The following is a 24,746-nucleotide window of genomic DNA, read 5'->3' on the forward strand; positions in this document are numbered from 1 at the left end:
ATGAGCTAACCAATGTAGACAGGAGTCCCACTTAGACTGATCATTGTGATGATAGGCAATCAATGCAGATTTCAAATTTCGGTTTACTCTCTCGGCATAAGAAGGATTTGGGTAATGTGGTGTGGTTGTGACATGTGAGATACACAACTCGAAAAGGTATTTTTTAAACAGATGACTAGTGAACGCACTGGCATTATCAGAAACAAGGAACTTGGGAGGGCCGAAAGAAGCAAAGATATAATTTAGACAGTTAATAGTAGTCCGAGAAGTGGTAGACCTAGTGGGAAAGATCCAAGTGAACCGTGAGAACGCATCCACACACACAAAAATATGGGTGTTCCCCTGAGAAGATCGAACCATTGGTCCCACGTAGTCGATGAATAGTCGCTCAATGGGGCGAGAGGCTTGTGAGGATGACAACAAACCTACACGGTTGTTCAAACTAGGCTTACTGATGGCACAAATTTTGCAAGATTTGACCATGTTTCGAATATCACTGTCCATTCTTTTCCAAATGAAAAACTGCCTAATTTTCTGCCTAGTTTTAAACGTCCCTAAATGACCCCCAATAGGACAGTCATGATAATACTTGAAGATAATCGGTACTAGTACCTTGGGAACGACAATTTTGAAACCATGATCTCCGCGACCTTTACAGCACAAGACACCCTTGACTAGGGAGTAAGGCTTTACAAGATTCCCATAATTAATTTTGTTGATGATCTCGTTTAATTCAGGGTCAGATTTCTGATAATCTTCGAATTCATGGTAAAGTAAAGGTAGATTGGAAAGGATGGCACTAACTCCAAAAATATTACTTTCATCTAAATTTTCAACGTTAGATTGTACAATAGGACAAGGTTCCCCATCAAACATTCTGCGTAGATTGTCAGCGATGACATTATCCGTACCTATGATATGTTTAACTTGAAAATTAAAGGCAGAAATCCTAAGTGCCCATCGAGTAATCCTTCCAGTTCTTTTGGGTCGGTTCAACACCCACGAGAGAGCCTGGGTATCCTTCTCAAGATCGAAATTCACATGTTCCACAAAGGGCCGAAACTTTTCGAGAGCGAACAGGACAGCAAGGCATTCCAACTCATAAATAGAGTATTTGCACTCAAGATCAGTTAGGACTCGGGAGGCATATGCAACAGGTCTGCGTCCATCCTCGTACTCTTGCAGGAGTACCCCAGCAATAGCTTTTCCAGATGCATCGGTCTGAACAATAAAGCGTTTAGAAAAATCAGGTATAGCCAAAACAGGGGCGTTCGACAGAGCGAACTTCAATTTCTCAAAAGCTTCTTGTTGGAGAGGACCCCAGAAGAACTTCACATCTTTCCGCCTTAAATGATTGAGAGGGGCAGCTACCTCAGCAAAGTTGGGAATAAATTTCCTGAAAAAGTTAACCATTCCCACAAAACGGGCAATGCCTTTGACATCTTTAGGAGGCTGAAACTCATGAATGGCTTGTGTTCTGGATTGATCAATAGGAACTCCATTTGAAGACACAACGTGCCCAAGAAAGGACATACTCGGTTGGGCGAAGGCTACCTTAGATAGCTTAATGGTGAGGCCAGCTTTCCTCAAGCGTTCTCCCGTACATGGGTCACATGTTCTTCGAAAGTTTTAGAATACACGACGACATCATCGAGGTAGTTAAAAACGCATTTAAATTTAATATCAGAGAAGATAGAATCAAGCAAACGTGTGAGAACTGCAGCTCCAGAATTCAAACCGAGCGGAAGCCGGAGAAATTCATACAAATTCCAGTCAGTGATGAAGGCAGTAAGTGGTATTGACCGCTTAGATGAAGGAATTTGGTAGTAGGCCTGGTTAAGGTCCAATACAGTGAAAAACCTTGCCCCAGAAAACCACCCAAAGCAGGTGTGCAGGTCAGGTAACGGAATGGACTGAAGGACCACCTTCTGGTTTAATTTTCTATAGTCCAGAACAGCCCGGAGTTGCTTAAGTGCGGCCAGTATCCAGTATTCGGGAGATAGTAGGTTCAAACCCCACTGTCGGCAGCCCTGAAAATGGTTTTCCGTGGTTTCCCATTTTCACACTAGGCAAATGCTGGGGCTGTACCTTAATTAAGGCCACGGCCGCTTCCTTCCCATTCCTAGCCCTTTCCTGTTCCATCGTCGCCATAAGACCTATCTCTGTCGGTGCGACGTAAAGCAATTAGCAAAGAAAAGAAAAAGAAAAAAAGAACAGCCCGGAAGCCACCAGAGGGCTTGGGTACAAGGAAAACAGGAGAGGCGTATGGAGATGTAGAAGGTCGGATGACACCTTCTGCAAGCATATTCTCAATAATCTTTTTCAATTCCAGCATACATCGAGGAGAGAGTCTATATAGAGGGGAACGAACAGGTTTGGTATCAGTTAGTTCAATATCATATTCAAGAACATCAGTTACGCCTAACTTACCGGTAAATACTTCAGGAAATTCACTACAGAGGGCACGGATTACTTCAGCCTTTTCTTTACTCAGATGATCAACTTTTAAGTTTTCAATACCACTAATTTCATCTGGTACAGACCCAGATACACAAGAGACATTAAAGGTACCCCTAGAACTCTCAATCAATTTAAATTTACAGGTGGGAGAAAATTTAAAAAGGAACATTTTGTCCTGAAGATCAAGAACTAATCCAGTTTTTGACAAGAATCCAGTTCCTAAAATTACATTGCAAGATAGTTGGGATGCCACTAGGAAAGTAATTTTCCAAGTGAAGTTTCCTATTCTTAGTTTTACTCTCACAGTTCCCAAAATATCCAATTTGTTACCATTAGCTGCAACACATTTTATGCCAACGGGTTGCAATTCAGAAAATTTACAGGCACACTTTAGACAGTTATACCAATCAAAATCAATCAAGTTCACTAAACTACCGGAATCTATCAATGCAAGGACAGGTTCATTAAATACTTCCACCTTAGTGAAGGTGCCATGGTCAGAAACGTGCCCATATATTTTATTACATTCAGGAGGACAGAGAACTTCATTCAGATCATTTGAATTCACAGAATTTTGAAATGCAGATAGTTTACCATTACCTTTTAGTCATTTGGCACGTCTATGGAAGGAGTTAGGGCAGAAATTTTTTGTATGTTGCCGAGAACCACACAAATAGCAACAAGTATCCTGTTTTCTGTTCTTGGAAGGGCAAGAATTCCTAAGATGCTCGACAGAACCACATACAAAACATGCTTTAAGATTAGAACTTTTACCCGTTTTAGAATCCACTGGAAAACTGGGATTAATAGGGGGAATTAGTTCATGAAAATCATCAATTTTACACTTCTGAGAAATAGCCTCAGAAATTTCTCTCTTTAAAATACCCTCGCAATGGGAAAATAAGGCCCTATACATGCCTAGATCGTCAACAGAATATACACTAGCAGATTCCTTCATTTCTACAAGGAATCTTAGGAATCTTAAAGTTTCTTCGATTGAATTCACAGAAAAATTCTTAACTCCGTTAAACAGTTCCTTAAGGGAATTATGAGAAGGGGTAACATTTAACCTAGAGATGAGGCTTTCTAACACCGAAGTAGCAACACTGGTAGACACTAGTTCATTAGTATTGGAAACAACTTGATTAGGATTGTTATTAGGGTTAGAACACGAAGGACTTGGTCTGTCAACCACAGATAAACTTTCTACCTCCCTACACGCTAACATCAGGTCTAACTCAGTTGAAATACTAGAGGCGAGACATAACAAGCGTGTTAACTCACTAATATTTTCTGCAGCAGGCTTAACTGTCAAAAGGTCTTGAATCCGCCCACAATAGTGGAATGATCTAGCCTTGAGCGGAGCCTTAGTAGGCGTCACCTCAATAAATTCATTTCTGAAGGATTGAATCTCCTCTACATTACTTTTAATCTCAAGAATGGACTCACCGGAGTTGTTAACTTCTACCTTAGATACATCAATCGGAACCCGGAGAAGGGATGATAAACGAGGCGCACATTCAGTAGCAGTGCCGCCTGTCTCTAAGCCACATACCTGGAGCTCATACACGAGTTCGGACTTCCTCAAATGATATGGAAACAACACCCCTCGGGACATGATGAATGAACATGAAACAGAGTTTCAAAAAATAAGGAAAGATACTTGCACTTCTTTTCACAATTATGCATACAATTACCATACATAGTGCTCCTTCAATATCCAGCCTTTCAACGCCATCACAAGTACAATTACCCAGGAAAATGGGAAAAGAGAACAATGGTTAGCAGCGCCCAAAGAAAAATTAAACAACCACGCTCTGCTACCACTTTACTAAGCCACCAGCGGGGTAAACTCACCACACTAGCGGTTAGCAAACATGCACCGGCCGGTACTACCTATAAACCGGTGTTAAATAAATAATATTTATTAAACAAATTAAGGAAATCAGACACAAGGATAGGAAAATTACATCCAACAGTACTTACCCAGCAAGGGCCAAATAAAACTCCCAGAGGAAATGGATAAAAATCCCTTGTTTTGGTGCTGAACCACACAGATAATGAAATGAGACACTGGTTTCAATCAAATGAACTTTTAATTAAAGAATGAAAACTTAACATGAAACCAAAAGAACATCGTCCTACCTGAGGGAATAAAAGTATTTTAAGTAGTTCAAAAAACAATTAGTGAATAATAGAAAATACACGGATGAAACTGAAAAACGTAGCCCTTTTCAGGAAATGATACTGATGGAAATCATTAACTTAAAACAGAAAATTGTACTAATTAAAGACACTAAATCCATTACCAGAAATAGTACACTTTGATAACATTACCATAATAACTGAAAATGATACGAATTAAAACTTAAATTGTTTACAGAAGGTTTACACGGGCCCGTTTGTTAGACTTACTAAAATGAAATTAAAGCTAACGTATTAAACCTAGGGAAAGCCAATCAATTAACGAGTTTCGCTGAACTTTCTTGGTAAGATGAGGCTTTGCAGGAGCATAGAACTCTAGCCCAATTAATAAACTACAAGGGGTCAAATAAGATCAGCAAACGGAAATCACACACAGTTAAATAGGGGGAAAAGGAAGAAAACCGTAAGAGATCAAGTGAGGAGCAAAGAAATCTTCCACATAAATCCAAAATTCTTAAGTAAACTCAGGTTCCACAATCAACACGCAAAACCCACAGGCAACAATCACCATCACGCCCCCAAAGGCAAATCGTTACCATAGCAACGAAAACATACGCCCGCAAACCAATCATGGTACAAGGCACAACAAAGGCCAGAAACACAAAAATAAAATCAGGAAACACGAAAGTATAAAATACCATAAAAATAGAAGAAGCAAGGTTAAAAAAAAAAAAAAAAAACAAGAAAACTAGAATTATATGCTTCTGCAGAACCTCACGCAGTATAAAGGCCACTAATTGCCCAACACATTTGGAATTTACATGATGAATGAAATACATTAACGGGTGAAAATGATAGTTAATTTAAAAAGGATTTCCTTATTTTCGTAGTCTTTACATGCCAATGATTTAATTTTGATATATTATTAGAATTAGCCACACGTCCGTCCGCTTAGTAATATCCAAAAATAATTATTTTCACTAAATTCCACCTTGAAAGAGTTAATTTCAAGACACGGATCACACGAATTTCCTTGCAGTTTCCTAATCACAGGATATAACTAGCCAAATGATGAAGCCACTTACTTGGGTGAAGCTGACGCTCAGGCTTGATGAGCTAGTTCCTTGCATACTTACAGATGCTTGCTGATGAGTTTGGTTTCCCTGGTCAGAATTAGCTGAAAAGTATCATAATAGGACGATGCAGGAAACAAGGTAATTTGGGTTTAAAACCCACATCTCAAGACCCTCAGCCGGGGTCTATACTCCAACATGACGCCAACATCTTAAGAATCCAAATAACACAACCGCACGCCACGACTTCCCCACGCGTACTGTCAGCGGTCAAAATGGCGAGGTTTGCTCCATCAGGAAGTAGCCGCGCTCTGATAGGTAGAAGAGCACTTGGGGAGGGGAAACTTATTGTGGGTGACTGGCGGAAGATTGCAGCACTTATTAGAAGAGAAATGAAACAGTCCATACAATACAGAAATGCGATAATCCAAAGACGTTGCCATCAGTCCACAATAAGAAATATAAATAAGTTCGATGAGTATCACCAAAGCACGTAGTAGTACGAGGGAAACCATCCGCTTAGACATATAAAAAGATTAAGATTTTCTACGGCGATATTGCCAGTTCAAAATAGGTTTTCGGGGGAGGTTTTAAATTGCATTACTCCGTAACAGTAATTAACAACAGTTTTTATATGTTAGGGTGTAGTAGGATAAAAATAGAGTACGACTAAGTAGTATTGTAGTGTAGTAGTATATATATTACCTTATTGCCATGTGATCTTTGAGTACTATCCTAGACAATATTTCTTTCCTTTTTTTTTTTTTTTTTTTTTTTTTTTTTTTGCAAAAACAAATTATTTTATTTTTTCTTTTCTTTTCATTTTTTCCATAAAGAATGGCTAAGGAGTGCAAATGTAGGAACTGTGGGTGTGGCGAGGCATTGAGGGGTATGAGAGAGGAGTTGGAGAATTTGAGGGAGATAATTAGGATAGTAAAAGAGAGATGGGAAGGAAAGGGAGTAATTGTACAAGACAGGTGGTCTAATGTTGTAAGGGGAAGGAGATTGCAGGCTAAGGGCTCTATTCAGGATCAGAATTCAGGACAGGTGTCTGTGAGAAATCAGTACGAGTCGCTCCAGGTAGAACAACAGAGGGAAGATGAGGAACAGGGAACTGTTGCTGAGATGTGCGGAAGTAAGGGGAAGGGAAAAAATAGGAAAGGGAAATGTAGAGTACTGGATAGGAAAAGACAGTTGGAACAGGATCATGGGAGGGAGAAAAGGGAAGAGGAAGTAGCTTCTGCAGCTGTCAGGAAAGATAAGGCTGACCAGGAAGGGGATGTGATCAAATGAGGTGGGTAGGGTTGAGGCTCTGGTCATGGGGGATTCCATCGTTAGACTTGTGGGGAAAGTGTGTGGAGGATAGGGAACCAGGGTGGAGTGTTAACCAGGAATTAGGTTGAGGCATTTGTTGAGAAAAGTAGAAAAGGAGGAGGAGGGGAAGGAAAAATTGGTAGTGTTTCACGTTGGTACCAACAACGGAAGGCAAGCTGGTATAAGTACCAACATAGTTGGGGATGTGTGGGATCTGGTAAATGCAGCACGGGTGAGGTTTAAGGAACCGGAGAGTGTTATCAGTGGAATACTGTGTAGGAGGGATACTGACTGGAGGGTGATTGGGGATTTAAATGAGACTATGGAGTTGGTATGTGGGGAAACTGGGAGTGAAATTTCTAGATCCTAATGGGTGGGCAAGAGATAGGGATCTGCGCTCAGATGGCCTTCACTTAAACCGCATTGGTATGTATAACAGTTAAAATTGAAATAATAAATAAAGAGGTTCAACCTATTCAATACAAAAGAATAAGAAATGCAGTGATTACATTCTTATTTAATAATAAGTAGAATGTAATAATAAGTATAATGTAATAATAAGTAGAATGTAATCACTGCATTTCTTATTCTTTTGTATTGAATAGGTTGAACTTCTTTATTTATTATTTCAATTTTAACTGTGATACTTTTCAATACGGAACAATGAAATTTTTATCTTTAAATTGGTATGTATAAGTTAGGAAATTTGTTTGGAAGGGTAATAGGGAGGTACATTCAGGAAACGGGGTTGTCTAGGGAGCGGTGATAAGGGTACAGAGATCTGGAAGTCAAGTAGGGATGACATAAAAATGTTAGTGTTGAACTGTAGAAGTATTGTAAAGAAAGGAATAGAATTAAGTAATTTAATAGATATATGTTTACCAGATATTGTAATAGGAGTTGAATCATGGCTGAGAAATGATATAATGGATGCAGAAATTTTCTCACAGAAGTGGAGTGTGTATCATAGAGATAGGACAGGAATGGTAGGAGGGGGAGTATTCATTCTGGTGAAAGAAGAATTTGTAAGCTACAAAAAAGTTAAATATGACAAATATGAAATTCTAGGTGTAAGGTTCATTTCTAAAGATGATAGGCAACTTAATGTCTTTGGAATGTACAGACCGGGAAAGGGTAGCGCTGACATGGATTCAGAATTATTTGATAAGATAATCAGCTATGTGGGAACAACATGGAAAGGAATGTGATTGTAATGGGCAATCTGAATTTACCAGATGTCAATTGGGAAGGAAATGCGAATGACAGGAAGCATGACTAACAAATGGCAAATAAGCTAACATGGGAAGGAAAGCTGATTCAGAAAGTGATGGAATCAACTAGCGGGAAAAATATCCTGGACATGGTGCTGATGAAACCAGATGAGCTCTATAGAGAAACCGAAGTAATAGATGGCATTAGTGATCATGAAGCTGTTTTTGTCATAGTTAAAAGGAATGTGAGAGAAAGAAAGGTTTTAAAAGTAGGACTATTAGGCAGTACCATATGGCTGATAAAGCAGCATGAGGCAATTTTTAAAAAGTAAATATGATCAGTGGAAAATAGTAAATAAAAATATAAACAGACTCTGGGATGGGTTTAAAGCAATTGCTGAGGAATGTGAGAACATGGTACGGAATGGTAAAGACCCACCTTATTATAATAGATAAATAAAGAGAGTAAGAAGGAGGTGCAGATTGGAAACAAATACAGTTAGAAATGGCTGTGGAAATAAGAAGAAATTGAAGAAACTTACTAGGAAATTGAATCTAGCAAAGATGGCAGCTAAGGATAACATGATGGCAAGAATAATTGGTGGCCATACAAATTTTAGTGAAAAATGGAAGATTATGTATAGGTACTTTAAGGCAGAAAAAGGGTTCCAAGAAGGACATTTCAGGAATCATTAATGAACAAGGGGAGTGTGTATGCGAGAATATTCAAAAGGCAGAAGTATTCAGTCAGCAGTATGTAAAGATTGTTGGTTACAAGGATAATGTTCAGGTAGAGGAGGTGACCAACAGTAAATAAGTATTAACATTTACATATGATTACAATGATATTTACAATAAGATACAAAAGTTGAAAACTAGAAAAGTGGCTGGAATTGATAAGATTCTGGGGATATACTAAAGACAATGGGTTGGGATATAGTACCATATTTGAAGTACTTATTTGATTATTGTTTGGTTGAAAGAGCTGTACCAAATGAATGGAGAGTTGGTATAGTAGACCCTGTGTATAAAGGAAAAGGTGATAGACATAAAGCTGAATATTATAGGCCAGTAAGTTTGACATACGTTGCATGTAAGCTTTGGGATGACATTCTTTCTGATTATATTAGACATGTTTCCAAAATTAAAAGGCAGTTCGGTTTTAGGAGAGGTTATTCCACTGAAGCTCAACGTACAGGATTCCAGTAAGATATAGCAGATATCCTGGATTCAGGAGGTCAAATGGACTGTATTGCGATTGACCTGTCTAAAGCATTTGATAGGGTGGATCATGGGAGACTACTGGCAAAAATGAGTGCAGTTGGACTAGACAAAAGAGTGACTGAATGGGTTGCTATATTTCTAGAAAATAGATCTCAGAGAATTAGAGTAGGCAAAGCTTTATCTGACCCTGTAATAATTAAGAGGGGAATTTCTCAAGGCAGTATTATTGGACCTTTATATTTTCTTATATATATAAATGATATGAGTAAAGGAGTGGTATCAGAGTTAAGGCTTTTTGCGGATTGTTATTCTGTATAGAGTAATAAATAAGTTACAAGATTGTGAGCAACAATCACATAAATGGGATTGTAAATAAAGGGTACAGTTCTCTGCACATGGTTATGAGGGTGTTCAGGGGTTGTAGTAAGGATGTAAAGGAGAGGGCATATAAGTCTCTGGTAAGAACCCAACTAGAGTATGGTTCCAATGTATGGGACCCTTATCAGGATTACTTGATTCAAGAATGGGAAAAAATCCAAAGAAAATCAGCTCAATTTGTTCTGGGTGATTTCTGACAAAAGAGTAGCATTACAAAAATGTTGCAAAGTTTGGGCTGCTCGACTAAGTGGTATGTCACTTAGTTTACAAAAGAGTACATTTATTGTTCCACCTATTCAATACAATCAGTACCACGTTATGTGGTTAATTAGATATAGAAAATCTGAATATTATGGGGACATGTTTCGCCCTTCTTATTGGGCATCATCAGCCATATTAATTTATTCTTAAAACAAACATTGTTTAAAGGACAATGACATTTATAATTTGTAAAAAATTGAACTGTGATTTCTTATGATATTAACTTTACAGAATAGTGGTTATAAAATATGATGTTGGGACATATAACACATGCTAAAATTATTGTAAACTAAATTAAAATCTTGTCTAATAGAAAATTTGTGTCAATATAAACTTCTAAAAATGGCACCTCTTCGTTATAAAAGTCAGCATATATTCACTGGGGCAGTTGCCAACGTAAGTTTTCAATAGACTAAAATGTTTGAAAACTTGAGGGTGAATTGTGTTTATATTTTGCGTTCCAACATTAAAAGATTGGTTAAGAGAAAAGGCGAATGTTATGATGTTATGCTCATTAAGTTGATTGGTCTAAAATATTATCTGATATAACCGTTGCAAACAGACGTTAGTGTGCTGGTTGAGGCTGCTTTGAGACAAGTTTATTTCAAATATTTGACAGGTTATGTTTGATTTTCACTTAAAAATGTAGCCCTTCTAGAAGATGTAGAACATCGATGAATAGAATGTGGTTATACTGCAAAAGAAGAAAAAGACTTGTTTGACGTGTGTGTTTAAATCATATGTTAATGTCCAAGAATTGTGTATTATGTGAAGTGGTTACTTACTCATATGCCGTATATACATCTTACTGTATTAGCAGCGTTGGTCTGTCTGGAGTTCCTACTTTGCGTATTGTAACGATGTGATAGAGGGAGGGGGCATGCTGAGGGGAAGCGGAGGTGGGCGGAGCATTACATGTCGATGTTAATGTGGGAGGGAGATTGTTTGGAGGGGCAAGTGCAGGCTTAGTATTCAGTGGGATAAGGGGAGTTTTTGATTTAATGAATTTAAATATTCGTGGGACATTTTTTTTGCTATGGGCTTTACGTCGCACCGACACAGATAGGTCTTATGGCGACGATGGGATAGGAAAGGCCTAGGAGTTGGAAGGAAGCGGCCGTGGCCTTAATTAAAGTACAGCCCCAGCATTTGCCTGGTGTGAAAATGGGAAACCACGGAAAACCATTTTCAGGGCTGCCGATAGTGGGTTTCGAACCTACTATCTCCTGGATGCAAGCTCACAGCCGCGCGCCTCTACACGCACGGCCAACTCGCCCGGTGGGACTTTGTTTTGCTTTGGATTGACTGTTTTTAATAGCTAAGGCATTAATGTATAAAAGGGCCTCTTGACTTCCATATCATCGTTAAGGTTGCGATCTTTAGTAAGTGTTTTGTCCAGAAAATTATTTATATTCTCTAATTCATTTAGAAGTTTACCTTTATTTGTATTTCTGATTATTGCAAGATCCTTTTCTTCTATTGAAGTAAAACGGTGACCTGTTTCCTTCATGTGCATGCTCATTGCCGAATATTTATTGTGCTTATCCGCATTGAAGTGTTCCATGTATCTTATAAAGAAGCTTCGTCCAGTCTGTCCAACATATGAAATTCCACACTGGGAACATGTTAACCTGTACACTCCTGAGCCTGAATATTTACTGTTATTATTATTATTATTATTATTATTATTATTATTATTATTATTATTATTATTATTATTATTATTATTATTATTGATTTTATTATAATTGAAAAATATATTTTGTGTTGTGTTGGTTGTTCTGAAGGCTATGTTCATATTACATTTGTTGAAAGTGTTAGCAATATAGTGGACAACTGGGTTACTATACAGTATGTAAAAGTGGCATATTCAGTTCTTTTAGGTTTGTCTGGTATAAGGTTTGTGGATAACTTGTTTTTAATCTTGTGAAGTAAGCGGTTTACTATTTCGATCTTATAACCATTAATTTTGGCAAGATTCCTTATGTAATTTAATTCTGTTTTTAAGCTTGTAGGGGATAATGGGATTCTTAAAGCTCTATATATCAAACTATAAAAAGATGCCTGTTTCTGAGAACCGGGGTGTAGTGAGGAATTATTTATGGTTATGGTTCTATGAATCTGAAACTGAAAGGTGTTATTAGTTGGGGTGACCTTTATGTCTAAGAAATTTAAGGAGCCTTTGACTTCATCTTCCTTAGTGAAATTTACATTAGGGTTGATATTATTTAAGCTTTCTAGTACTTCGCTGCTATTGGTGACATTCTTATCAATTATTACGAACGTGTCATCCATGTACCTCAACCATAAACAAATCCCTTCAATATTTGTTCTGATTTTTGTGTGTTCAATCATGTCCATGTAAATATCAGCTAGGATGCCCGAAATCGGGTCTCCCATCGCTGGGTCATTCTGTTTATAGATTTTATTAAAAGTGAAATAGTTGTTGTCTAAAACAAAATTTAATAGCGCCATGAATTCGTCGATCTCCATTTTACTGAGGCCACTATGTTTACAGATGTTATTATAGGTGATGTTGATAGTGTCTCTGGTCGGGATGTTTGAGTACATGTTAACCACGTCAAAGGAACATATTGTATGGTAAGGTTGTAGAACTTATTTAGGATCTCACAAAAAACAGTGGAATTCTTTAAAGGTTGCTTGTTATTAAATGTGTAATGTCTCTTAAGGAAGCCATGAATATACTTAGAAACTTTATAGGTTGGACTGTTTCGGCAGTTGATGATGGGACGTATTGGGATGTCATTCTTATGTATTTTAGGAAGGGCTCTTGCTATAGGGATGTTGGGATTCATGTTTGTGACTTTTTGCTGATCTTGTTTGTTAAAAAGAAATGTAGATTTCTTCAGTAATGTCTTTAAATTACGTTGTAGTTTTTGCTATCGGGTCCTTATTAACCACCGTCTAACTATTACTATTTAAAAAAATCTTCTGTTTTTTGAATATATGTTTCTTTATCTAGTAGAACTATTGACCCCACCTTGTCGGCTTTAGTTACAACGATGTTGTTGTTGTTTTCTATCTTGGTTTTCAAGTTTTGTATTAATGTGTGTTGGTCAGGATCAAATTTAGTATTCAGGTCTTCTGCTAATCTTGGAAGTTTTTTCTTTAATTCTGTTTTTATGTCGTTTTGTATTTCATAAGGTAGTTTGGAAACATTAGTTTCTATTTCGGCTACTGTATTTATGATATCTACCTCTTTATTCTTGTTAGGCCAATTATACTTGGGACCCTTGTTCAAAAGCTCTATCTCTTTATTTGAAAACTGTGTGTCTGTCAAATTTACTACTGTAGGAGTGTTGGTACGTAATAGATTTATCTTCTGTTTGTCTGTATTTTGCTTAGAATGTTGTGTTTGAGATATTCTTAATTGCATTGGTTTTTTGTCTAGTGTCACCTGTTTCTTATCCATCAAATGCGTCAATTTGTTGTCTACATATCCTTGTTTAATTTACATTAAGTATATTCATGGCTTCCTTAAGAGACATCACACATTGAATAACAAGCAACCTTTAAAGTATTCCATTGATTTTTGTGAGATCCTAAATAAGTTCAACCTACAACCTTATCATACAATATGCTCCTTTGACATGGTTAACATGTATAACAGATTTTAGAACTTTATATTGACACAAATTTTCTATGAGACAAGATTTTAAATTAGTTTACAATAATTTTAGCATGTGTTATATGTCCCAACATCATATTTTATAACCACTATTCTGTAAAGTTAATGCCATAAGAAATCACAGTTCAATTTTTACAAATTATAAATGCCATCATCCTTTAAACAATGTTTGTTTTAAGATTAAATTAATATGGCTGATGATGCCCAATAAGAAGGGCGAAACATGTCCCCATAATATTCAGATTTTCTATGTCTAATTAACCACATAACGTGGTACTGATTGTATTGAATAGGTGGAACAACAATTTCCAATCTCATTGAAATCATTTAAGAAAAGGCTAGGAGAACAACAGATACGGAATGTACCACCTGGGCAACTGATCTAAATGCAGATCAGTATCGATTGATTGGAGGAGAAAGGGAACAGAGAGGTACAGTAAGCGCCATGCGGTACCTTACACTACCAACAGAATAAGTAGTGTCATAACAGCTAACACAGAAATGATGACCAATTGCTTGTTATTTCAAGTCATGGACTGATATTTTAAGATAATAAACCACGCAACACAAAATCATATTGTCAAAATTTATAAATTAAATAAAGTAACTTAGACGGGCAGTCATTTTTATTCCTCTCAACATGATCTCAAATTCGAAGCAGTTATTGCCGCAAATAAACACTCAAATAAAACCCTGTGTTGATTTTAGTCATTGTAGGGAGTATCAGCTTGACAACGTAAAGCAGAGTTGCCAGATTTATGTCGCGAGTAATGATCAGTATGAGGAAATCTGAAATAAGGTGCACTGGTACTATACGGTACTGCACTGCGTTGCCAGGTTAAGACATTATCACCACCACCTAAGGATATGGACTCACTGTTATGAGACTTTAATACGACCTTGTTTGGGAATTTCTTGTCCTTTTTTTCATATTTCCCCTTTGGTCAAATATTTTGTCTGATTTGGAAAGATTTGTGATAATGGCATAATGCCTTAAATGCCTGTTTGCTCTAGGAAGTCCTACCCCTTTGTTGCCAATCAATAACATACGTGTTATGTATTTCATGGATAAGCCAAGATTTTATATAATAAGAGAATGACCAGGCCGAAAAAACAAAAGTTCAGACTATTTTATTGATATAGAAGTTTTGGAGACAACTTCAGAAAATATAAATTTGTTGCCAGATATCTGAACGTCATTATGAACACAAGTATATCTTTGATCATGAAGGACCGAGCTCAGTAGCTGCAGTCGCATAAGTGCGGCCAGTATCCAGTATTAGGGAGATAGTAGGTTTGAATCCCATTGTCGGCAGCCCTGAAGGTGGTTTTCCGTGGTTTCCCATTTTCACACAAGGCAAATGTTGGGGCTGTACCTAAAATTAAGGCCACAGCCGCTTCCTTCGCACTCCTAGTCCCTCCCTGTCCCATCGTCGCCATAAGACCTATCTGTGTCGATGCGACGTAAAGCAACTACCAAAAAAAAAAAAAAAAATCATGAAAGAATATCTTATTTTTGCCATCACTACAGTGACATATGAGTGGCCAGTCATTTTCAGTGTAGATAATGAAAATGTAGAGAGGGTGTGTTCTCTTATGTCTGACCAATGGACAGAAGAAAGGAACAGGTTAATACTAACATCTATAAATGCAATGCTGCAATGGTAATACAACATGAAATATGTAAGTTGTAGTGAGCTTCATGTGCTTATTCAAAATAAAATTTTCTTCTTCTGTTCTTGGATCTGAGAAGTATGAGTGGTATACAAAAGCTTAATGGATTATAAGTACACATTTTTATAGGAGTACATGTTCTCTTCATTAAATGAAGTGGATACAAACATACTAATGCTATTTTCTTATGATAAATGTTTACCTTCTTATATCAGCCATACTGAGCCATTCCATAGATGCCTCAATTATTAAATCATAACACTGTGGAAACATTTATATTTATGCATGTCCAAGGAGCTGGGAATGAAGTCAGGGAATCCGTTGAACAGCAATATATGCGAGGCACACCCAGTATTTTTTCATCAGCAGCAAACTTTTTCAAGTTCGAATCAAGCCGTTGGCTAGGTATCCAGGCATGCCGACCCCACTCCCCTTTTCATATTCAAACGATACAAGCTAGTGGGAGGTAATATTTGAACGTCGGGAACCCTGAGACAACCAATTTAGCCTGGCCAACATCTTCGCAGGACTGGGATCTCTGAATTTAAGTAGAAATATTCACCACCAAGCTAAAATTCCACAGGTCCGAATTATTGAGAAATTGGAAATAGATTTGTCATTCACTTCTGTGTGAAAATAATGACTACTTGAGCGCCCTGGTATTAAAACTAATTTGAACGTAAAGCCGTTGGACTTAGGGAGAGTCGTTACAAAGTCATCATCTCTGTTAGTCGGGGAACCACTTGATGCAACGCAAAGACTGTCAGTCTGTTTAAACGCCCGTGATGAGAGAAGCTTTCACATTCGCCAGAAGTATTTTCAGTGAAGTGCATGTTGTGCATATTGATCTTCGTGAGAGGTGATATTTCATTGTGTATATCAAAGTCAGTTATACGCTATGTGTGCGTTCGGAATTAACATTTTGTTTGTGACTACCAGTACTCTCAAAGGATAGTTACTTGTATCTTAGTCTTATTTCAAATACTTCGAAGTACCAAGTGCGGTTTTTACCGTGCGGATGTAATAACTACATTAATCTGAGATTGGTAATAGCTCGAGACCTGCGAGTGAAATAGAAGTACAATTCAAACAGTAACCAGTATCTCCTGTAGGTATGCAGTCACGAGTTGTGAATCTGTCATGTGCGCTTTGCTTATTCTGAGCTGCAAAGGACGAATGTTGAGTGGGCCTAGACCCTTAATCTAATGACGCACAGGTCGGAACTAATACTTGCGCATAGGCTAAGCCAATTATAGCCTAGCATTAGAATCAACATTGTGTATTCATGCACGCAAAAGCGGTCAAGAGGAGATCTTAATTTACAGCATCATTGCAGACTTTTCCAGGAACGAAAAGAAGATGATAGCTGTATGTGGAGTCTACGCCAGTACCAGTCAACCTTCACTCACTCCTGTCATGATGTGCTAAGCGATCGTGACACAGCGGACATTTGATCCATGGTGAATGACAGCTAGCTGCAAAAGATAAGTACGATGTCCATTTAAGCATGTTTCCGGAAAGATTACTATATTAGGATAGGGTAAATTTCAATATGTTATAAATTAAATGTCAGCCACATTGGCAAAAGTCTTGTTCAGTTTTATTTAATCTATCAGTTTCATGTCTGTATTGATACTTGTATTCACAATTACAAAGAATGGGTACCGTCCACCTAATCAGTACTTTATTATGTCTTATTACTATGCAGTACCAGTTTCAACCTTCACAGAGGTCATCTTCACCTGGTCATGAGATCCAAAGTTAACTTAACATATAATTTAAAAACATTACTAAATCTAATGAAGAAAGTCACATGATATGAGTGATAATATTAAAATATACAATGATATTATGTGTCCTCTGGTTTAAAAAACAAGCGTTGATATTTTAACACAGGCATATTGTACCATCAAAATATAGCCCGGATTTACTATTTAATTTATAATTGCATGAGTTATGTCTCAGGGCAGTTCTAGGTAAATTATAGCTAGGGATTGGTACAAGAAGAAGGGTATCCAAATAAATGCATGTTGAATTGCTTATCACCTTGGTGTAGATTTTCGTCAACTTCAACATCGTCTATCGGGTAACCCGTACTCCCAGGTCACCATGCTGAACTGGACTGGAACTGGTTCTGCAGGCCTCGTTCGTCACCATAGATTGGAGCTGGAACACCCAGGTTGGTTTGACATGGGATCAGACTCATACCTCTGTAGTTCTAGATGGTCTCCGACGATCTTGTGGGGTAATCGCTCGTTTTATTACTCACACGAGTGTCCACTATTGCACAGTCCTCCGACACTTACTTGACACCAACGTCATATGAGGTCAATCTTCACTAGTCCCTTGTAGATAAAATTTAAAGATGAAGATGCGGATAGCATCAAATTAAGAAAAGAAATAAATCACAGTTTATGAACGTAAGCTTTAAAAATAACAAAACTGAAGACTGTTCACATATTATGCACAGTTTGTGGTTGCTTTCCACTGAAATATGGTCACAGTTGACACTAGAATAAATATACGACTGCACAAGAGTTTATCCAATGGACACTGCTGTTAGTAACGCACTAATGAATTATTATACACTTTGGGGAAATAATAACGTTGGCAATTATTCTGCACAGTTCACAATTCAACTCAGTTTGAATTAAGTATCGTTCACTTCAACCCAGAATTTGAAGAAATAATAAAGTTAGCAACTATTATACATTTGTAAATTCAATTCATTATGAAATGAGTATCGTTCACTTCTAGCCACTTCACTTGTGTTGAAGCACACGAGTATAAATTGTGCAATGGGTAATCACTTGCATTTATGGTAGTGAAAAAGTTTAAACACTTTCACGATCACTTCTACTGACTGGTTTTAAGAAATTGCACAGTTAATAATGTAGTAGTGTATCACTTTGAAATTCGCAACACTTATTGATAAGAAACTAAGTTCCACAATTGTAAAGTGGTGAGAAACGAAGTTCCACAATTATAAAGACTTGTCACATGTCAAAGTTTCTACACCCACACAATTTCTAAGTTCCAATCAATTGCCAGAACCTAAATCCACTGTAAGACTTGTCACATATCAAAGTTTCTGCACGCGCACAAAATCTAAGTTTCAATCAACTGACAGAATCTAAGTCCACTGTAAAGACTTAATGGGAGTTTTCTTCTCGCGCACAGATGCTAAGTTCCAATCAACTGTCAGAACCTAAGTCCACTAGAAAGACTTGTAGAATTCAAGGATAAATTTGGACAGCACTTTGTCTCGACGAACGGAGTAATGGTGCAGCGTGGTGAGTCAGACTGAACTCCCAGTTGTGACTGACTGACTTGTTTTAACTCGAGAATCCCTTGATGAATTAACTTAGTATTAGAGACGTTTACATGATTCTCTACAAAATGGCATATCTCTCAAGTTAATACGGTCATTGTTACAGGAGTTTTGAAAGTTTCCTAGTCGAACATTCGGGAAGGTGTGACGTTTCTTCTAGAACATGCCAGTCCTTGCCGGGTAGCACGTGGCAGAACAGGCGGGTAGCCTATCTTGCTCCTGCGTCCACGTCACTCGTACAGCCGCAGCTGCTTCAGGCCGGCTCGCTTCACCGAGTGTAGACAGACCAAGCTCGCAGAAAATGTCTTGCGTGATGATTAAATATTATTTATCTAAAAAAATACAACATGTACCGTGCATTACTGGTACAATAATGTTACTTAAAATTCTGATGTACTGTTCATGAGTAACAGATAATTTGTTAAAATACAATTTTTACACTTAAAATGTTTATAGCATTCTTGAGGTACACTTTGGAGTTTAATTCATGTTGGTAAATCATTGCATACATTCATGGATATATTTGTACCAAGCATTCTAGAATATTCCAAGATATGGATGTGATAAAAACTAGTAACACATAGTACATTAAAATACAGTGTTTTATAATGTAAAAATGTTACAGTATTCTTGCGGTGCACTTTAGAGTTATATTAACACTATGAGCCCGGATGTTTCAAGATGGCGTCCCTACCCTGTGCCGGCGTAATTTAGACTCTCAGAAAAAAATCTCAGTTCTGTCAGTTTTCGCATTATAAATTAACACATTTATATACATATTGTACAAAGAGTGGGCTATCCCACGAAATCAAATAAAAAATGCTTACCTTCAGCATTGGAAAGAAACTGAGGCTACATTATTGGTCCATTCTGATATCCTTGTTCACGCAGTTGAATTTCTAATTCACTAGAAAAGTTCGATGGTTTTTAGTCACTGAATAACAGAATTACACATTGTTATTCCCAATACTTAGCTTTGGTATGGTAACACTCAAAACATTCTCCTATGCAAAGACCTACGTCACATTTATGACAATATATGGTTGTCATTTTCTTCACAGCACGACCGGTGTTATGTTTGGACTTGTCGTAGCAAACCTTGCACGTACGCTGCGTGTGCCCTTCCTTCTTCGTGCCTACTGCAGGTATTCTGTGTGGAAAATGATCTCTACCTACTAGCCTTCCCGCAGTTGATGTTCATGATTCTTCAGTAATTTCGGCCCCAACACTACTCACCAAATCATCCGCTAAACGTTCACAAAATTTTGAAAGGGAAAGTTTTTGTGAAAAAGCCTTATGGTACAGTAAATAGGCATTCACTATGGCAAGATCAAACAGATGGAAGAATAATTTTTTCCACCACTTGATCGATTTCCTTGCGAATGCATAATATGCCAACAATTGGTCGGACTTATCAACAATTTTGAATTTGTTATAGTCTACTACTGCTGATGGTTTGGATTTCTCATGGCTTCCTCTTGCTGTGGGTACTTCAGTCATGTCGTCATCATGTGCAGTACTCAGCATATACACGTCTCGAACATCTCGCCACTTTATTGCTAGAAGGTGTTCTTTCTGCAATGACATTTTTTCCCCCTTTTCTCAGTTTTTTCCGGAACTCTGATTTTGGCATTCCTTTCCGATTTGGCATCACGGTGCCAGCTGCTTTAGCTTGACAGTCCCACAGATGGTCATAAATGGTGGGGCTTGTCCATATACACTGTGTGCCCCCTATTTTTTACTGGTTCGCACAGTCTGTCAACAACATTGAAGGAAAAATTGTAATCCTCCACTGTGATATGGGCCCCAGAATACACTTCCATGTTACACACGTAACCACTCCTTGCTTCACAGAGTTGAAAGATCTTGATTCCATACTTCTGCGGCTTTTCTCTCATGAACACACGGACACATATACGTCAAGAAATGGACATATTGTTTCATCGTTTGTCAATGATTCATCAGGAGAGAACAATTCTGAAAACTTGTTTTCGGGTAGTCTATAGTATTGGTCAGATTTTGAACAGAGGATCGTTGCCTAGATGGCCCCTTTTTTTTGCTTATCATTGTCGTTCAGATGCAACATTGTCAGAATAGCGAGAAATCGGTCTCTCGACATTCCAATGGACATTGCGTAGTCAGTTTTTAGAATTGGTATTGTGCTCCAGTAGTCCCGGAGAAAAGGTTTACGAATCAAACACATGTGAATCACTACTGCAAAAAATAACTTTAGTTCATTCAAAGTCACTGGTTTCCACTGCGCATGCACTGACTTAGTTTTCATAGGGCCTTCTTGCTTCTTTAGATGTATCTGCTGTAGGGCATATCTGTTACTTTCCACTCGGATAACATTCAGTACATTACTGTCAAAAAATGTACTGAAGAAATCTAGAGGAGAAGATTCTGCAGAAATACCAAGGTTATTAGCATTCAGTCCTGGTGCGCCAGAAAAAACAGGCCTATTCACAGGAGTAATATCTTGTTTCCATTATGTTCCCGTTCTTCTCACTTCCCTTCGTCTTTTTGCAACTGGTTCTCCTGGTGATGAATTTGATGATTCAGCATCCTGACGGACTTGTATATTTTCATTTTCTTCTTCACGATCACTTTCATACAGATCAGAATCTGAATCGTTCACAAGTTCCGTAATAATCTGTTTTGAGAGATGATTGCAGACTGTTGCCTCACTACACTTTCATTCTAAATCTGTGAAGTCATATAATCTATCATTAGAACACACGCACATAAATTTGAGCTTATCTAACCAGAGCGTGCGAGGAGTATGTATGTCAGCAATTATGTAAGATCTAACTGAGCGCAGGTGGCTACGAAACATCGTCCCTAAGTTGCACCACCAATCACTATCAATCGACAACACCACCTAACGATAGTAAAGGAAATCGACAACACGTCAAAGGAAAAACTAATTCGATAACTTGAATAGCTTTCGAGTGGCTGAATTTCAAAGATCGTGGTGGTAGTATTACTAACAGCGGCATTCAGCCGCATGCCGCGTGGTAGTAATATTACTACCGGCGGGCGCATAGTGTTAATGTTGGTAAAGCATTGTGTACGTTCACAGATATGTTTGTACCAATCATTGTAGAATGTTCAATGATGTGAATTGTTTATCTTGTGCATTCAAACAGTTGAGAATGTTGGATGATTTACATCAAAATATTGTGTCATTAGTTTCATTGGTACTAATCTCATAAGATATTGCATAGGTGCAGATGCTCCCTCCTTGTAGTTGTGTTGTTGGACAAGCTAGTAATCTGGGAGAACAGAGAAGAAAATGAAGTATAAGAGTTTTGTCAATAGAATGTCTATTGAACGTGTGGAATAAGTGCTTACTTACATAGTACTGTTGACTGGTCGATGTGTACAGTCAGGAAGCACGTCATGCACTGCTCCGTGTACGTCTAAGACTGGTACTTGCGGTTACGGAGAGGGGAGAGTGGAGGGGCATGAGGGGTATTTATTGGGGAAGGTAAAGTAGAGGTGACGTAGAGGGGGGAGTGGAGGGGTAATAGGGCTAATGATTGGGGAAGGTGAGGTAGAGTTGGGCTTGTCTTCGGGAGATTTCTTGATATATATTGGATTCTGTTTCTTAACTATTTTTATGTAGGTGTTTTTTTTTAAATCGGTATAACTGTATTAAAGAGGATATTAACTCTATCTTTAATTTCATTTAAGTTAAAATTTGGGTTTTCATATTGATCTATACTAATGTAAAATTCTTCTTTTATATTGAGTAGAGGGCACATTACGCCTAAAAACATAATCACTTTTCATCTATAGCCCAACATAACGAGGATTATAAGCATAATTTTACGAATATTGAAAACGACATGCAGATTCTAAGTATGATCCCCAAGGGCCCTCTACTCAATATAACGGAAGAATTTTACATTAGTATAGATCAATATGCAAACCCAAATTTTAACTTAAATGAAATTACAGATAGAGGTAATATCCTCTTTAATACAGTTATCCCGATCTTAAAAAACACCTACATAAAAATAGTTAAACAGAATCCAATACATATCAAGGAACCTCCCGAAGACACGCCCAGCTCTACCTCACCTTCCCCAATCATTACCCCTATTGCCCCTCCACTCCCCCTCTCCGTCACCTCTACCTTACCTTCCCCAATTAATACCCCTCATGCCCCTCCACTTCCCCTCTCCGTAACCGCAAGTACCAGCCCTAGACATACACGGAGCAGTGCATGACGTGCTCCCTGACTGTACACATCGATCAGTCAACAGTACTATGTAAATAAGCACTTATTCCACACGTTCAATAGACATTCTATTGACAAAACTCTTATACTTCATTTTCTTCTCTGTTCTCACAGATTACTAGCATGTCCAACAACACAACTACAAGGAGGGAGCATCTGCACCTATTCAATATCTTATGAGATTAGTACGAAGGAAACTAATGACACAATATTTCGATGTAAATCATCCAACATTCTCAACTGTTTGAATGCACAAGATAAACAATTCACATCATTGAACATTCTACAATGATTGGTACAAACATATCTGTGAACGTACACAATGCTTTACCAACATTAATATAACTCTAAAGTGTACCGCAAGAATAATGTGAACATTTTATGTTATAAAACATCGTGTTTTAATGTACTATGTGTTACTAGTTTTTATCACATCCATATCTTGGAATATTCTAGAACGCTTGGTACAAACATATCCATGAACGTATGCAACGATTTACCAACATGAATTAAACTCCAAAGTGTACCTCAAGAATGCTATAAACATTTTAAGTGTAAAAATTGTATTTTAACAAATTATCTGTTACAAACAGTACACCAGACTTTTAAGTAACATTATGCATGTCATAAAATATCGATGTTTGTTTTTTAAACAAGAAGACACATAATATCATTGTATATTTTAATATTATCACTCATATCATGTGACTTTCTTAGATTTAGTAACGTTTTTAAATTATTTGTTAAGTTAACTTTGGATCTCATGACCAGCTGAAGATGACCTCTGTTAAGGTCAAAACCAGTACTGCATAGTAATAAGACATAATAAAGTATTGATTAGGTGGACGTACCCATTCTTTGTAATTGTCAATTTTTATAACGTTAAATGTTTGGCCAGGGCTGGTGTGCATGCTATAGCCCATGTGCAGTGTATATTTTAGCTAGATGGGAAAAAGGGAAAATCTTAGGATAGTAGTTGGATTTATTTGTTTGTCTAGTGCATTTCTGTTTTCCTTTATGGGTCTTTCTTAGAGAAATTGCAGGTAGAGTTCTTTAAATTGTTAAACAGGCTATACGTCCGCTGCATTGAATTAAATTCAGATATCTTGTAATGAGAATTAGCTGGGGTGTTTTTCTCTAATGCATGCTGCAAGGATAATTTCAGTGCCTACAAGATGTGCAGCGACAATAAATCCACCATTGGGTCATGTTAGGATCGTTTATATTGGGAAGAAGGCAAGTTCGGGAACATGAGAGGACCATAAGTTATGAATTTCATTATTGTCCGTATTGACAATTGATCACTATCAAAGGGTAGGAAGGGTCCACGTATTCAATGCTATTAGTTTGTATACTGTTTTGTCTTATAAAACTGGGACTAGTTTCGACCCCATATATATTGGGTCATCTTCAGCCACACTCCAATTGGAAGACATAAGCAGCATATATAACCAATAATGATATAATCACTGAGATGACACAATTTATAGTCTTAATTTAAACTATTGATAAAGTCTGAAATAACATATCTACACTTTAAGCTAAATAGCACATCAAAAATGTTGTGGTTGATGGCAAACTATTTTGTCGTTTCTATAACAGCCATTGTTTTTGAGTTGATCTGGGAGTTGGTAACCTTTTCTGTGTAGATGAGCAACTTGATTGATATTCATGTTTGTTCATAGTAATATGGGTCAAGTCTTATGTAGCTTTAAGAGGAACATTTGTACTTTGAATAGGTTTTCCTTATTACCCATGTAGTGATCTATTGTTTAATTAA

The 24,746-nt window shown here is 37.5% G+C and overlaps 1 protein-coding gene across 4 annotated transcripts in view; it reads left to right on the forward strand.

Moving 5' to 3' along the window:
• MFS18 (major facilitator superfamily transporter 18) overlaps positions 1–24,746 on the forward strand; it is a 206,705-nt gene that overhangs the window by 24,670 nt on the left and 157,289 nt on the right. Inside the window, exon 2 of one of the 4 annotated variants that reach the window (XM_067145678.2) lies at positions 16,726–16,877. The exons of 2 other annotated variants lie outside the window; for them this stretch is intronic. The gene's annotated coding sequence lies outside the window, so the exon portion shown is untranslated. The remainder of the gene's footprint in view (positions 1–16,725; positions 16,878–24,746) is intronic. One more of the 4 variants, XM_067145679.2, reaches the window with a different exon arrangement.

This window comes from Anabrus simplex, chromosome 4, assembly GCF_040414725.1.
Source record: "Anabrus simplex isolate iqAnaSimp1 chromosome 4, ASM4041472v1, whole genome shotgun sequence".
NCBI lineage: Eukaryota > Metazoa > Arthropoda > Insecta > Orthoptera > Tettigoniidae > Anabrus > Anabrus simplex.